General features: G+C 51.4%; 1 protein-coding gene across 5 annotated transcripts in view; it reads left to right on the forward strand.

Annotated features, from left to right (window-relative positions):
• Positions 1-4,571: 4,571 nt before the first annotated feature.
• Positions 4,572-14,641, forward strand: part of IL11RA (interleukin 11 receptor subunit alpha) — a 110,908-nt gene continuing 100,838 nt past the window's right edge. Inside the window, exon 1 of one of the 5 annotated variants that reach the window (XM_087958721.1) lies at positions 4,572-4,765. The gene's annotated coding sequence lies outside the window, so the exon portion shown is untranslated. Of the gene's footprint in view, positions 4,766-5,774; positions 6,170-14,641 lie in introns of those variants that run through there. The other 4 variants (XM_087958724.1, XM_087958720.1, XM_087958729.1 and 1 more) reach the window with 4 other exon arrangements.

Here is a 14,641-nt window from a genome sequence, read left to right on the forward strand (position 1 = left end):
CGTGGCTTGGTGGTCATGTTATTGGCTGAGCGTGTCCAACTCAACATCCCTCACATCGAGGCACGCATCTCCTCGCCTGGCCTCTCGTGACTGTGGGAATGCTGCAACAGTCGTAAGTGTGAAAAAGGGTCATAAGTCACTGTTTTCAGTGCCATTGTAATTTTGAATGGTCCACTCCACACAAGCAAAGTACCAGCAAAGGAGGAGGAAAAAAACTCCAGAGAGGTTTCTGAGACAGGAAGTCTAGTCCTGCCAAGAATGTAATAAGGGTTAACGGAGAGGCAGCTTCTGTAAGCAACACCAGAAAGTTTCCTTCCTGCCTTCCTTACAGGATTAGCCCTGTAATTTCTTCTAACAACCGGTTCTCCAAACTGCTTAGAATGTTAACAACCGGTTCTAGCGAATAGGTGCAAACTGGTAGAATCCCACCCCTGAAGCCGTCCCACTGATCAACAGAACAACAAAGTTGGAAGGGACCTTGGAGGTCATCTAGTCCAACCCCCTGCTTGAGCAGGAGACCCTGTACCAAATGAGTATCCAGTCTCTTCTTTAAAAATAACCAATCTCTTTTTTAAAACCTCCAGTATTGGAGCAAGGGGTTGGACTAGAAGACCTTCAAGCTCCCACAACTTCTGGTGGCAAGCAGTTCCACTGGTGAATTGTCCTCACAGTCAGGAAATTCCTCCTTAATTCCAGGTTGTTTCTCTCCTTGATGAGCTTCCATCCGTTGCTTCTTGTCCTGCCTTCGGGGGGCTTTGGAAAATATCAGCCCCTCTGATATTGGGAGTAGGAGGAAAAGGCCGTTCGCACCACTCCTGTCTCGCCTCCCAGCCTGAAAGTGACCCCTGTTTTCTCCCCCAGAAACCTTCTCGGGTGTCTTTGCTCTCCTCCCAGCCCCCCTCCCCTCCTTCCCCTCCCTCCCCTCCCCCCTTCTCTCTCTCCTTCTTCCAGTGGTGGGGAGCATCTTCCTGCAGCTGCTCCGACTGACCGTTTTACAAGAGGCAGCCGGGCTGGATATATGGCTCTGCCCAGGATCAATGCAGCAAGCAAAACAGCAACACATTTTATGCTCCGGTTTATGAGCCTTTAAATAGAAATTAAAGCACCAAGAGCGGCAATGCAGAAGTTTCGCTTTGCGGGAGTTGGACGCAGCTGATCTGGGAAACTGAAGGACATGGGGGGGTCTGTTGAAGACTAGGGGAAGGGAGGACATGTGGGGAGGGGTTGGTCCTCCCAGAGTGGGGGAGACACAGGGGGCCCTGTGCCCTTGGAATTAGATGCCAGACAAAGAATGAGGAGAAAAGGGTTTGTTTGTTTTTGCAGGACAAAAAAAGCAAATGGGATTTTGGAATTTTTGTCAGGAACACACAGAGAGATTGCCTGGACAGGTGTCTGCCATGTTCTTGAAAGGGTTTTCAGAAGTGTTTTGTCCTGGCCTTCTTCTACCCAGGGCTGAGAACGAAGGGCCACCCTCAAATCCCCCAACTGAACTGGTGTCCGAGGCAGGATTAAATCGCTAGTAAGGCCACACCTAGAGTCCTGCATCCAGTTTTGGTCACCAGGCTACTAAAAAGATGTTCAGTCTCTAGAAAAAGTGCAGAGAGGAGCAATCAGGATGATGAGGGGACTAGAGGCTAAAATATATGAAGAACAGTTGCAGGAACTGGGCCTGGCTGGTCTAGGGAAGAGAAGGACCAGGGGAGACAGGAGAGCAGCCTTCCAATATTGGAGGGGCTGCCACAGAGAGGAGAAGGGGGTCAAGCTATTTTCTAAAGTTCCCGAAGGCCAGATAAGGAACAATGGATGGAAACTGATCAAGGAGAGATTCAACCTGGAAATAAGGAGAAACTTTCTGACAGGGAGAACAATCAACCCATGGAACAGAAGTTGCCTTCGGAAGTTGTGGGAGCTTCATCCCTGGAGGCTTTCAAGAAGAGACTGGACTGCCCTCTGTCAGAAATGGTGTAGGGTCTCCTGCTTGGGTCAGAGGGCGGGTTGGACTAGATGATCCCCAAGGTCCCTTCCAACTCTGATGATCTGTTAATAGTAGGAACCCCCTCCCCAAGCCTCCCTGCCGTGTGAATGGAATGATGGGCTCGGCCCTTCCCCCTTCTGGCCTTTCATCAGCTGCCCCTGCGCTTCTCACAAGCTCCCCTCCTCCCTCCGCAATGCGGGATGTTGGGAAAGGGGTAGAAAAGGGGATATAGATAGATAGATAGATAGATAGATAGATAGATAGATAGATAGATAGATAGATAGATAGATAGAGATAGAGATAGAGATAGAGATAGAGATAGAGATATATAGACTATATATAGATAGATAGATAGATGATAGATAGATAGATAGATAGATAGATAGATAGATAGATAGATAGATAGATAGATAGATAGATGTATAGATATATAGATATATAGAGAAATAGAGATATATAGATAGAGGTAGAGGTAGAGGTAGAGATAGAGATAGAGATAGATAGATAGATAGATAGATAGATAGATAGATAGATAGATAGATAGATAGATAGATAGATAATTTTTCCAATGAGGATCTCTAAAGGCTTCCTCTGCAAAGTCTGCACGTTGCAGGGGACATCAGGCACATGAACTTCAGACGGCAGACAAGATTTGGAGGAGAGGCCGAGTCTGAAAAGTCAGCAGGTTTGTTTCCTGCAAAGATAATTCACTTGCCCTGTTTGGCACAGAGGTGGCATTCAGCCGGTTCTGACCAGTTCTGGAGCAGCGGGAGTGGAAACTTGGAGGAGTTGGGAGAACCAGCATAAATCCCACCTCTGACTGGCCCCGCCAACCCCATCTATTCTCTGCCTCCCATCGAGTCCCAGCTGATCGGCTGGGTCTCCTTCGGTTGCCCTGCAGAGGAGAACGGAGCTGTAAAGCAGGTTAGTGGGCTGGGGAGGGAAGGGGGATTTTGCAGTATATCCTCCCCCTGCTACGCCCACCAAAATCTCGAATCCCACCACTGGTTTTGCAGGGTTCAAGAGCCCTTCCCTTCCCCGGGAGCTCCTTCCGGTCTAAAAGGAAATGGATATCTGGGAGGATCCGGGTGGGCCTTCCCCGCTTTTAAACCGATCAAAAAACTTGGGAATGTCAATTCAGCTAGTCTTCAATTGGCAGCCTTTCATTTAGTGACCGCTCCAAGTTACAACAGCACCGGGGGGGAAAATGATTTCAGTCGCAGGTGAAGGGAAGGCTTGTGAAGAGCTGCTGGTGCCCGGATTGTCTGTCAGAAATGGTATAGGGTCTCCCGCTTGGGTGGTTGGACTAGATGACCTACAAGGTCCCTTCCAACTCTGATGATCTGATTGGGGACAAGGTGTTCTTTCACCCCTGAGATGGGTGTGTCTGGAGGATGCCCGCCTGGCAAGGATTTTGCAAAGAATCCTATGAGTCACGGGTGCCCAAGGTGGGGCCTTCCCATGCCAGCTTGTCTGGCACACAGCCAGGCCTGGGCAGCAGATGATGCCCTGCGCACTCGGGGGGTTGTTGGCCTGGGGATTGGGGCCTCCTTCAGCCCCAATCTTTAATGCGGGGGTGGGGGGGGTGGCACAATGACCCAACCAGGAATGCCCAGGGCTGCGTTTAAGAATGTTCTCTTCAGTCTCCAGCCTTGGGCGCTTTAAGAGTTGTGGACTTCAACTCCCAGAATGCTCCAGCCAGCATACAACAACACTGAAAAAAAGTGGCCATTTTTCACACTTATGACCACATGATCAAAATTTGGACGTTGGGCAACCAGTTCATATTTATGACGATTGCAGAGTCACATCAACCCCTTTTTGCAACCTTTGATAAGCAAAGTCGATGGGGAAGCCGAGTTCACTTAACGACAGTGGGACTGGTTTAACGTTTATTTAGTGGCCGTTCGAAGTTGCAATGGCCCTTATTTGCTGAATGAGCACAAATTTGCTGAACAAGTTTAACCAATCCGTGATCATCCAATGTCACCTTGTAGGGGAGATCAACAGCATACTACATTTAATTTAATACATTAAATATATGAAATAAAATTTAATAAAAATATAATAAAATTTAATAAATATAAAATAAAGGATTCACTTAACAACCGCACATCTTCCTAACAACAATATCAAGAAATATTGTAACCTGGGGCAAAACTCACTTAGCAACTGTCTCAGTGAGCAGCAGAAATTTTGGGCTCAATTGTGGTGGTCACCTGTAGCTCCTACCTGAAAACAGCAGGGAAGACATGTTGACCCAAAGAGCGGGACCGATGCTGCCTCAAGGCCCCTGGGAGGCTGCCTGCTGGATGCAACTTACCCATAATATTCGCCTGCCAATACGTACAAGGGAGACGATGCCCAGGCCGAAAGGGGCGGCTCAGACCCTGCAGGCCCTTGCAAACTTAGGATCTTTAGGAGAGGCAGAGTTTGAGCAGGACCAGCAATTCCATCTCATCTGGAATTATAAAAACCATGCATAGACCACTGTTTATACATCTTGGCCAAGGGATCTCGACGGAAGATGAAAGAAACACTAAAGGAAATTGAACGGTGTGTTAAATGTGGCTGACAGGCATTTGGCAAGCTAAGCGTCATTTTCCAGAGCAGCCTCTCCCTGTGGCTGAAGAGAAAAGTTTTCCATCCATGTGTGTTACCTGCTCTAACGTATGTCGGTGAAACAGAGACATTAACCTCACAATCGACACAAAAGCCACGGAAAGTGGCACAAAGAGCCATGGAAAAATACACGCTCGGCATCACAAGAGAAGATAGGAAAACCCGCAGGTGGATTAGAGCAGTGGTCCCCAACCACCGGGCCCCGGACCGGTACCGGTCCGTGGATCATTTTGTACCGGGCCGCCTATTTTGCTTGGGCGCCGCCATCTTGTTTCGATGGCGCTTGAGAAAGTGCTTCCGGGTGAGCTTGTCGGTCGTCGGTTGGAAAGCGGCGTTTGGGTGCTGAAGGAATCCTCGCGCCTTAGTTTCGTCGAAGGGGTGTGTGGCTTCGAACGAAGAGCCGTCCCGATGGCGGTGGAGTCTCGCGTTACTCAGGAGGAGATTAAGAAAGAGCCCGAAAAGCCCATCGACCGCGAGAAGGTACAAAGGAGGAGTTGAAGGTGGCGGGGAGAAGCGGGGGATGGCTGGCTGGCCGGTCGCTCGGCTCGCCTTGCCTTGGTCATGCGTGCTGATGCCGGTACTGGGCCGTGGATCATTTTGTGATGCTGGTACCGGGCTGTGGTACAAAAAAGGTTGGGGGCCACTGGATTAGAGAACAAATGAAAGTATCATCAAGAGAGTGAAAGAATTGAAATAGAAACGGTCTGGTCACCTAGCAAGGAGAACTGGTGGCGGAATGGATCCCACTGGATCGAAAGCATCCACGAAAGAGACCTAAGCAGGCTGGATGGGAGACATCAGCCAAGTAGGGCGGACCCAGCTGGCCAAAGGACGCTCAGGACTGTGTGGGTTGGAAACAGGTGGAAGAGGCCTTCATCCTGCAGTGGGTGGACAATGGCTCAAATGATGGGGAGGGGGAGGAGGAGGAGAAAACCATGCATGTTCTCAGAGCCTCTTTCGGCTGTGGAAGGAGGCATGGGAATTGTGGAGGGTGGCTGGGTGCCCCGGGGTCAAGAAGCTGGGGAAAAAAACATACATTTTCTTCTTTAAAGCTCGTTTCAGGCGGCTCCCTTTGCTCTGCTTTCCAATCTCTGCGCCCGGGGAGCCTTAGGACAGCCAGGCGGAGATTGAGACGCTTGTTCATTGCATTTATCCGCCGGCAGCCCAGTGCGGGGCGGGGGTCTCGGGGGTCTCGGCCCGGCAGAATCGCCCTGGTGGCCGAAAGAGGGGGGGGCTGCAGAGGGGCCGGGAGGGGGGCGGCGTCGCTGCTCCGGGACAGCGGAGGGAGGGAGGGGGTCGGGGGACTCAGGCTGCCCCCCGCTTCCGAGACCCTCCCCAGAAAAGTGGGGCCAGGAGGGAGGGGCGCTTCTCGCTTCGGGACTCTCGGCGGGCCGCTTTCGTTTTCCCGTCTCCGGCGGGGCAGAGGAGCCGGGCGAGCCTTTCCCCCGGCGGAGCCGGATCGGCCGGGCGGGGGCGCAAAGCAGCGCCGGGCAGCCGCCTCTCCCCCGCCCCAAGCGCCGCCTCGGCTCCTGCGCTCGCCGGACAGCCTCGCCCGCTTCGCCCGGCCCGGAGGTAAGGCAGCAACTTTCGGCCCGCCTGGCCCGGAGCAGCGCCAGCCTGGCAGGGACGGCGGGAGCGGTCCGGCCGGGCTGGGGGCTGCCGGGAGGCGGCGGGCGGAGGAGCCGGAGGAGGAGCCGTGGGAAGCGCTGGCGGCGGGGCTGGAGCGGCCCGCGGGGGCCTCGCTTCTCCCTCCCCGAGCCGGGCAAGGATGTTGCGGGACTTGGGCGCGGGGATCTCCCGCCGGGGCTCCGCTCGCCTGCCCGCCTCCCCCGCCCAGCCCGGCGGCTCTCCCGGCAGCCCCCGCCGCCCCGCTTTGTGCCGGAGGGTCGGCCGGGCTCTCCGGGACGGGGTGGTGGAGGGGTGGGTGGGGGGCGAGGTGGTTTTGGGGAGGGGGAGCGTGACTCAGGCCCAGGAAGCCGCTGCTCGGAGAACCGGGGGGGAGGCAGAAGGGGGCTGGGAGACCCTCTCGGGGTCCGCAAGGGTCGTAGGCAGGTCTGGGGGGTCTTCGCGCCAAGGGGCGCCGGGAGGGGCCGGCTGAAGGTGGGCGGGGGGTCTGGCAGGGGAGGGGAGATTCAGGGCGGGAGGCGGCAGCCGGTCTTGGCAAGCGCCCGAAAGTGGGATTGTGGGTTGCGGGCTTGGTTTTCAAGGAGCGGCTCTTCCGGCTGTGCCAGCTGCCGTCCTGGCTCTGGGGTAGACGGTGCCAGGTTGCCAACTCCGGGGTGGCAGGGAAGAAGTTCTCACTCTGCAGCCCTCTGGGAGGGTAGGTTCTCCTGCTTGAGGTGGGGGGGGGGGGGCTGGACTAGAAGACCTCCAAGGTCTTCATTCTAAACTCAACTCTGGTCTTTTGGGGTGGTCTGGGTGTGCTTATGGGGTCCACTGGCTTTCTGTAGGACACCCACACTCTATACCCAGCCATTTGTCCAGAATGGAACAGGCTCTCCTGTTTGAGCAAGGGGGGCTGGACTAGAAGACCTCCAAGGTGCCTTCCAACTGGGTTATTCGGTAACATCTCATGGAATTGCTGGCTTGCGGGGACCAATTGCTTACCTGCGAAAGGAAGTTTCAAACTCCCAAGGACTAAATATGAGCATGGGGCAGAGAAATCCTCGCTGGTGTTTGCTGCCCACCCCGCCAGATCCGGTAGGCCGGCCAAACTCCACGCCCAACTGATTACAGGGAGTCCTCAGGTTACGACTGGACTTCGTCTCCAAATGTCCATTGCTAAACCAGACAATTGTTAAGTAAATTTTACTCCATTTTTACAATGTTTCTTGCCACTGTTAAATAAATCACTGCAGTTGTTTCCGTTAGTAACATGGTTGTTTAGTGAATTTGGCTTCCCCGTGGATTTCACCTGTCAAAAAGTTGCAAGAGGAGATCACGTGACCCCCCCCAGATCATGTTGCAGCGGTCGTAAGTTTGAAAATTAGCCATAAGTCACTTTTTCGGTGCTTTCTTAACTTCGAAATGGACCACCGGAACAGGTGTTGCCTTTGGAAGTTGTGGGAGCTTCATCCCTGGAGGCTTTCAAGAAGAGGCTGGACTGTCATCGGTCAGAAATGGTGGAAGGGCTCCAACTTGGGCATGGGGGGGGTTGGGATAGATGACCTACAAGGTCCCTTCCAACTCTGATATTCTGAAAGGTCACTCAACGAATAGTTGTGAGCCAAGGGCTACCTGGCAACACCTGGGAAATCCGCCTGTTGAAACAGCCACCCTGAGACCAGATAAAGTCCCATCGTCACGGCCGGAGTTCTGCAAATTAAGGGAAATTTGGCTTTTTTCCCAAGCTGGGGCTTGAGTGAGTTAAATTCATGGGTGGGGCGAATTAGGGTGGGGTGAAGTTTATCCTCTCTTGCCAGTTCCCCCCCATCTTTTTTTACAGGGTACATTTTTATGTGCTTGTTTTGATGCATGTGTGTTAGTGATTTTTTTAGTGGGCGAGTGCTGGGCTGCAGATTCTCCACGAAGGCTTTTGAAGTCTTGGCCAGCGGAGAGCTGCTGGTGCCCAGATTGGGGACAAGGTGTTCTTTCACCCCTGAGATGGGTGTGTCTGGAGGATGCCCCCCTGGCAGGGATTTCACAAAGAAAGGTGGAGGCCTTCCCTTGCCAGCTTGTGTGGCGCACAGCCAGTCCTGGGCACCAGGTGATGCCATGCGCACACGGGGGACCGTTGGCCTGGGGATTGAGGCCTCCTTCAGCCCCATAGAGTCTTTAATGCCGAGGGTGTATGTGGCACAATGACCCAACCAGGAATGCCCAGTTCTGCATTCAAGAATGTTCTCTTGGGTCTCCAACCTTGGGCACTTGAAGAGTTGTGGACTTCAACTCCCAGAATGCTCCAGCCAGTCTTAAAGTGGAGGGACTTATGACCATTTCCCACACTCATGACCATTGCAGCTTCCCCATGGTCATGTGATGTACCTTCGGATGCTTGGCAACTCACATTTAAGATGGTCGCGGTGGTCCCAGGGTCACACGAGCCCCCTTTTGCGACCTTCTGACAAACAAAATCTACGGGGAAGCCAGATTCACTTAACAATGGTGTGACTCACTTAACGGTGTGACTAACCCGTCACCTGCAGTGATTCGCTTAACAAGACGAGACGGGCGATAACCTGGGGCAAAACCCACCACTGTCTCACTTCACAATGGACTTTTGGGCTTCAACTGGGGTCATAAGTCGAGGATAGCCTGGGTCGGGTTGCAAGAGGCAGGGATGCAAACCAGGCGATTTCTAGGTCTCTCGTTCTGCGTCACAGGAACCCTAAACCAGTGGTGGAATTCATCCAATTCGCACCGGTTCACACGAACCGGTTGTTAACTTTCTGAGCAGTTTGGCGAACTGGTTGTTGGAAGAAATCTTTAGGACAGCGAACCGGTTCTTACATTATTTGAATCCCACCACTGCTCTAAACTCTGGGACGAGTATAAACGCAGGTCTGAACCTTAGAATAGGATAGGATAGGACAAACAGGACAGAACAGAACAGAACAGAACAGAATTCTTTATTGGCCAAGTGTGATTGGACACACAAGGAATTTGTCTTCGGTGCAAATGCTCTCAGTGTCCATAAAAGAAAAGATACATTCATCAAGAATCATCAGGCGCAACATTTAATGATAGTCATAGGGTACAATAAGCAATCAAATCATACTAGGAAACAGTCCATATAAATCGTAAGGATACAAGCGACAAAGTTGCAGTCATACAGTCACAAGTGGGAGGGGATGGGTGATAAGGACTGATGAGAAGATTAATAGTAATAGTAGTGCAGACTTTGTAAATAGTTGAACAGTGTATTTGTTTAGCAGAGTGATGGCGTTCGGGAACAAACTGTCCTTGTGTCTAGTTGTTCTGGTGTGCAGAGCTTTATAGCATCGTTTTGAGGGCAGGAGTTGAAACAGTGCATGTCCAGGATGTGAGGGGTCTGTAGATATTTTCACAGCCCTCTTTTTGACTCGTGCAGGATATACAGGTCCTCCATGGAAGGCAGGTGGGTAGCCATGGTTTTTTCTGCAGTCCTAATTCCTCTCTGGAGTCTGTGTCTGTCCTGTTGGGTCGCAGGACCAAACCAGACAGTGATAAGAGGTGCAAAGGACACACTCCATGATTCAAACGGCACAGGTGTGTTTTCCGTTCCTGCTGCAAAGTCTGGCAAATATCTAGGAAGCATTCAGAGCAGGTAGGGAGAATGTAACGAAGGGGTTTCTACAGGTAGTCCTCGACGTACGACCACAATTGAGCCTGACATGTATGTTGTTAAGTGAGAAATCTGTCAAATGACTCTTTTCCCCCATTTTACGACTTTTCTTGCCACCGTTGTTAAGTCAACCACTGCCGCTGTTAAGTTAGCCACACGGTCATTAAGTGAATCTGGCTGCTCCCCCCCCCAATGGACTTGGCTTGACGGAAGGTCGCAAAGGGGCATCACGTGACCCCAGGGATGTCACAACCATCCTAAGTACGAGTCAGTGGCCGGACGTCTGAATTTTGATCGCATGACGGCGGGGAAACTACGATTGTTTTAAGCGTGAAAAATGTCTGTAAATCACCGTTTTTCCAGTGAGGTTGTAAGTTTGAATGGTCACTAAACGAACTGTTGTAAGTCAAGGACTACTGTACGTGTTGGGCAGCCTTGGTACTGGGAGGCAGCTTACTATGCCCAGGAGAACGGGGGGCGAACAGGAGGTGGTCGCCTTCATCCTGCTCTCGTGGGGAGCTTTCTAAGAATTTTTTGGGGGGTGGGTGGCTCAAAGACATCAAGGTAGTGACCCCAACCCTGTGATTGAAGCCCCCCTCCCTGATTTTCAGGTGCATCGTAACATGGAGGGCTCCCCTATCTTGGCTCTTTGTGACTTCAGCCTGCAGCCCCCTCCTCGCCAAGGAAGCCAGATTTGAGGGGAGGGGGCTGTACTTAAGTGGATGGGGAGGAGGGGGCAAGAGGATAAAGACCTGGTTTTTCCAGTGGTCTTAGGGCTCCAAAGGAGGGTCTTTAGGTTGGGGCATGGCTGATAAATTAATACTGCTCATCCTTTAGCTCAGGGGGTCTCCAACCTTGGCCGCTTTAAGACGTGGGGACTCCAACTCCCAGAATTCCTCAGCCAGCAAAGACTCGTGGACTTCCGACTATGGCATTCTGGGAGTTGAAGCCCACAAGTCTTCGCTTGGCTGAGGAATTCTGGGAGTTGGAGTCCCCAAGTCTTAAAGTGGCCAAGGTTGGAGAGTGGAGAGCCCTGCTTTAAGCTAGTACATTTTGCATTTTTATTTATTTGCACTATTTTATCAATAGAGTTTTATTTTATTTATTTTTTTTAAAAAAATTGTACGCTGCCCAGGCTTGCCCCTCGGTGAGATGGACGGCCAATAAATTTGATGAATAAAATAAATAATCGTTGCTGCTTTCTAGAAACGAACTGGACTCCCTGCTCTTTTGGGGACCCAACCGGAGAGAAATGCAAGGAGTCTGGCGCATGCGGCTGTTTCCTGAATATTCAGGAAGTCTTAAATCAGGGGTGTCCAACCTTGGCAACTTTAAGACTTGTGGACTTCAACTCCCAGAATTCCTCAGCCAGCTTTGCTGGCTGAGGAATTCTGGGAGTTGAAGTCCACAAGTCTTAAAGTTGCCAAGGTTGGACACCCCTGTCTTCAATCATCCAAGGGGCCTGCCAGGCGGGCTTCTGTGCTGTCACACCTTGTGCTTTTCACCCGCCACCTCCGTTTCTCTCGCCCCACACCGGCCTTTAGTCCAGCCCCTCTCAGGGATGCCGTTCAGCACATGGGCGGGTTTTCCCCAAAGAAGGCAGGGATTTTTGGCCTCTTGCTGGAGTTTGGCCAGCGAATTCCAGCTGGTTTAAAGTTTGGGCAATGTGGAGCATCGAGCGCTTCCTGCAATCTGCCTTTGCAGACGTGGCCCTGCAGGGATGATGGGAGTTGTAGTCAGTCCATTATATCTTGAGGCCGTTGGGTCCTTCCCTGGGGCTTGCTATGCACATATTATGACAATTATGATTATAATTTTGCACGTTCCCTGAGAGCTTCTGCACCCGAGACAAGTTAACTAAGACTGTCTGACTATTATTCTTCTCGTCCTTCCTAGTATTTATCTCCTTTCCACTTATGACTATAACTGTGTTGCTTGTATCTTCACAGTTTATATTGTTTTATTTGTTCTCTGGTATGATTTGACTGCTTATTAGTAACCTATGACTATCACTAAGTGTTGCATCTTATGATTCTTGACGAATGTCTTTTATTTTTTTTCTTCATGTACACGGAGAGCATTTGCACCAAAGACAAATTCCTTGTGTGTCCAATCACCCTCGGCCGATAAAGAATATTCTCTTCTATAAAGAATTCTATTCTGTGGTGTGTCTTTTCCCAACTGGCCAAATAAAGTAGTCGATTCAGGTCTCCCGCTTGAACTGGGGGGTTGGACTAGAAGACCTCCGAGGTCCCTTCCAGCTCTTGTTATTCTGTTAATTCAATGCAGAGTCTGGGGTCTTTTATCCTGCAGGAGTAAATTTGGCAGCCAGTCTCACTCTCCTCTTTGGGGGGTGCAGACAGACATGGAGCTGGTGGGCACTTACGAGGGGAGGGGGGGCTGCAGGGCAGAAGGGGGAGGGGTCTGTCTGGTGGGATTTGGGGTGACTGGCAGAAGCAACTAGAAGGGTGACTTGAAGAACGGGGTGGGGGGGCCATCCAAGGGTGGAGAGAGGTGGGGTCTCTTGGGCAGAGAGCCTCTTTTCTTCGAAGGGGTGGCTGCCTGGGGGTGGGGGGCTTTCCCAATCAGGAGAAAATCTGGGGGAGGGGTTACAGGGGTTGCATGAACAGCCCCCCCCCCCGACCCCAAAGACCAGCTGAAGGAGGGGGGGCTGTTTGGAGCTTCTTCCTTGGAGCATGAATGAATCAAGGCATGAATGAATCAAGGCAGAGAGGGTGACTCAGCCTGCATCCGCACTGCCCCCTCCCTCCCACCCGGCCTCCCCCTCCCCCACTGCGGAACCTGAGTCCTCTTGCAAGCGGCCCCTGTGGGGGCCCACGGCCTTATGGGAAGCCTCCCCCATCCCGTGATTTACGGCCCATCTGCCGCCTGGCTGTCCTTCGCGGGAGTGTCCTTCAAGCGAGGGACGAGGCCGGCTGAAGAACCCTTCCCTGGGCGGGGGGGGGGGGTGAGGGCTGTGGGTGCAGGCAGGTGGGGAGACGGGACAGGTCGAGGAAGGTGCCCTTGGCATCCTTTCCCTGGCACAGCTGCAAATGTCATGGCAAACCCTCACCGAATGCAGAAGGACAGAGTGGAAAGGGACCCCGGAGGTCTTCTAGTCCAACCTCCTGCTCAAGCAGGAGACCATCTACCATTCCACACAAGTGGCTGTCCAGGCTCTTCTTAAAGCCCCCCCCCCCAGGGGTGAAGCCCCCACGATTTCTGAAGGCAAGTCGTTCCACTGCTTCACAGAATAAAAGAGTAAGAAAATAGGAAGGGAGAAGGAGAAGCCACAAGTGGAAACTCGTCAAGGGGAGAAGCAACCTGGAACTAAGGAGAAACTTTCGTAACAAACAGTGAGGACAATTCACCAGTGGAACTGCTGGCCTCCGGAAGTTGCGGGTGCTCCATCACTGGAGGGTTTTAAGAAGAGATTGGACAGCCATTTGTCTGAAAGGATATCTAGGGTTTCCTGCTTGAGCAGGGGGTTGGACTAGAAGACCTCCAAGGTCCCTTCCCACTCTGTTGTTCTATTCTAACCTTGGAGGTCCTGCAGTCCAACCCCCTGGACCAAATAGGACACCCTATACACCATGTCATACAAGTGGCTGTCCAGTCTTTTATTTAAAAACTCCAGTATTGGAGCGGCTGCAGTTTCTGGATGCAAGTTATTCCACTGATCAACAGAATAACGGAATTGGAAGGGACCTCGGAGGTCTTCTAGTCCAACCCTCTGCTCAAGCAGGAGACCCTTCAGACAAGTGGTTCTCTGGTCCCTTCTCCCCCCCCTTGCCCCCCTCTCTGCATGGCTCCAAAAGAGGCAGCAGCCAAACCAGGTTGTGTCAAGAAGGCTTCAAGGGTGTCCCAAGGCAGCCATTTAAGCCCAATCCCAAAGGGCCCATTGAATGGACTTCCTCAAGGGGAGGCCATAAAAATATGAAGTCGGTCCTTGACTTACAACCATTCATTTCATAAGTATTTGTAGTTAACAACAGCACTGAAAAAAATGTGGACTCATGACCTTTTTTCATACTTACGACGGCTGCAGCCTCCCCATGGTCACATGATCCAAATTCAGAAGCTTGGCAACCGACTCATACTTGTGACGGTTGCAGTGATCCCCTTTTGCAACCTTCTGACAAGTCAATGGGGAAGCTGGATTCGCTTAACAACCGGGTTACTGACTTCACCACAGCAGTGATCCACTGAACAACTGCAGTGAGAAAGGCTGTAAATTAGGGTAAAACTCACTTAACAGCCGTCTCACTTAGCGACGGAAATGTTGGGGGCTCCGTTGTTGTCATAAGTCAAGGACTACCTGTTTTTGTGCTAATAAGTCAAAAGAAATGGCTTTTGTAGGTCGCTTCTTCTGAAATGCTGCCTTTCTTCCTATCTTTGCAATGGTTTTATTGATTCATCTACCCAACCTCTAGGCCTCCCGACTCCCAACACCTAGCAGCATCTTTGATGAATGAAAACACTAATCTGGTAGATCTCCCCAGACCTCTTATAGATCATCTGTCCCACAAAACATCTTGCATTTCTGGAGGGGGAAAAAGACGATTTCTTGTACGCAAACCATATGAGCAATACTTGGTTGTTGCTTGTTTTCCAAATTTTATTTTATTTATTTTTATTTATTTGATTTGCCAATTGTTTACAAGATAATAAGTATAAGTGTATACATAGTTGTGAATACATGAAATGGGTACATATAAGAAAAATAAAAGAATAAGAGAAACAATAGGACAGGGACGGTAGGCACGTTGGTGCGCTTATGC

This window comes from Notechis scutatus, chromosome 2 (assembly GCF_049901735.1).
Source record: "Notechis scutatus isolate UNSWTSFEM ecotype Mainland chromosome 2, rNotScu1.2, whole genome shotgun sequence".
Taxonomy (NCBI): Eukaryota; Metazoa; Chordata; class Lepidosauria; order Squamata; family Elapidae; genus Notechis; species Notechis scutatus.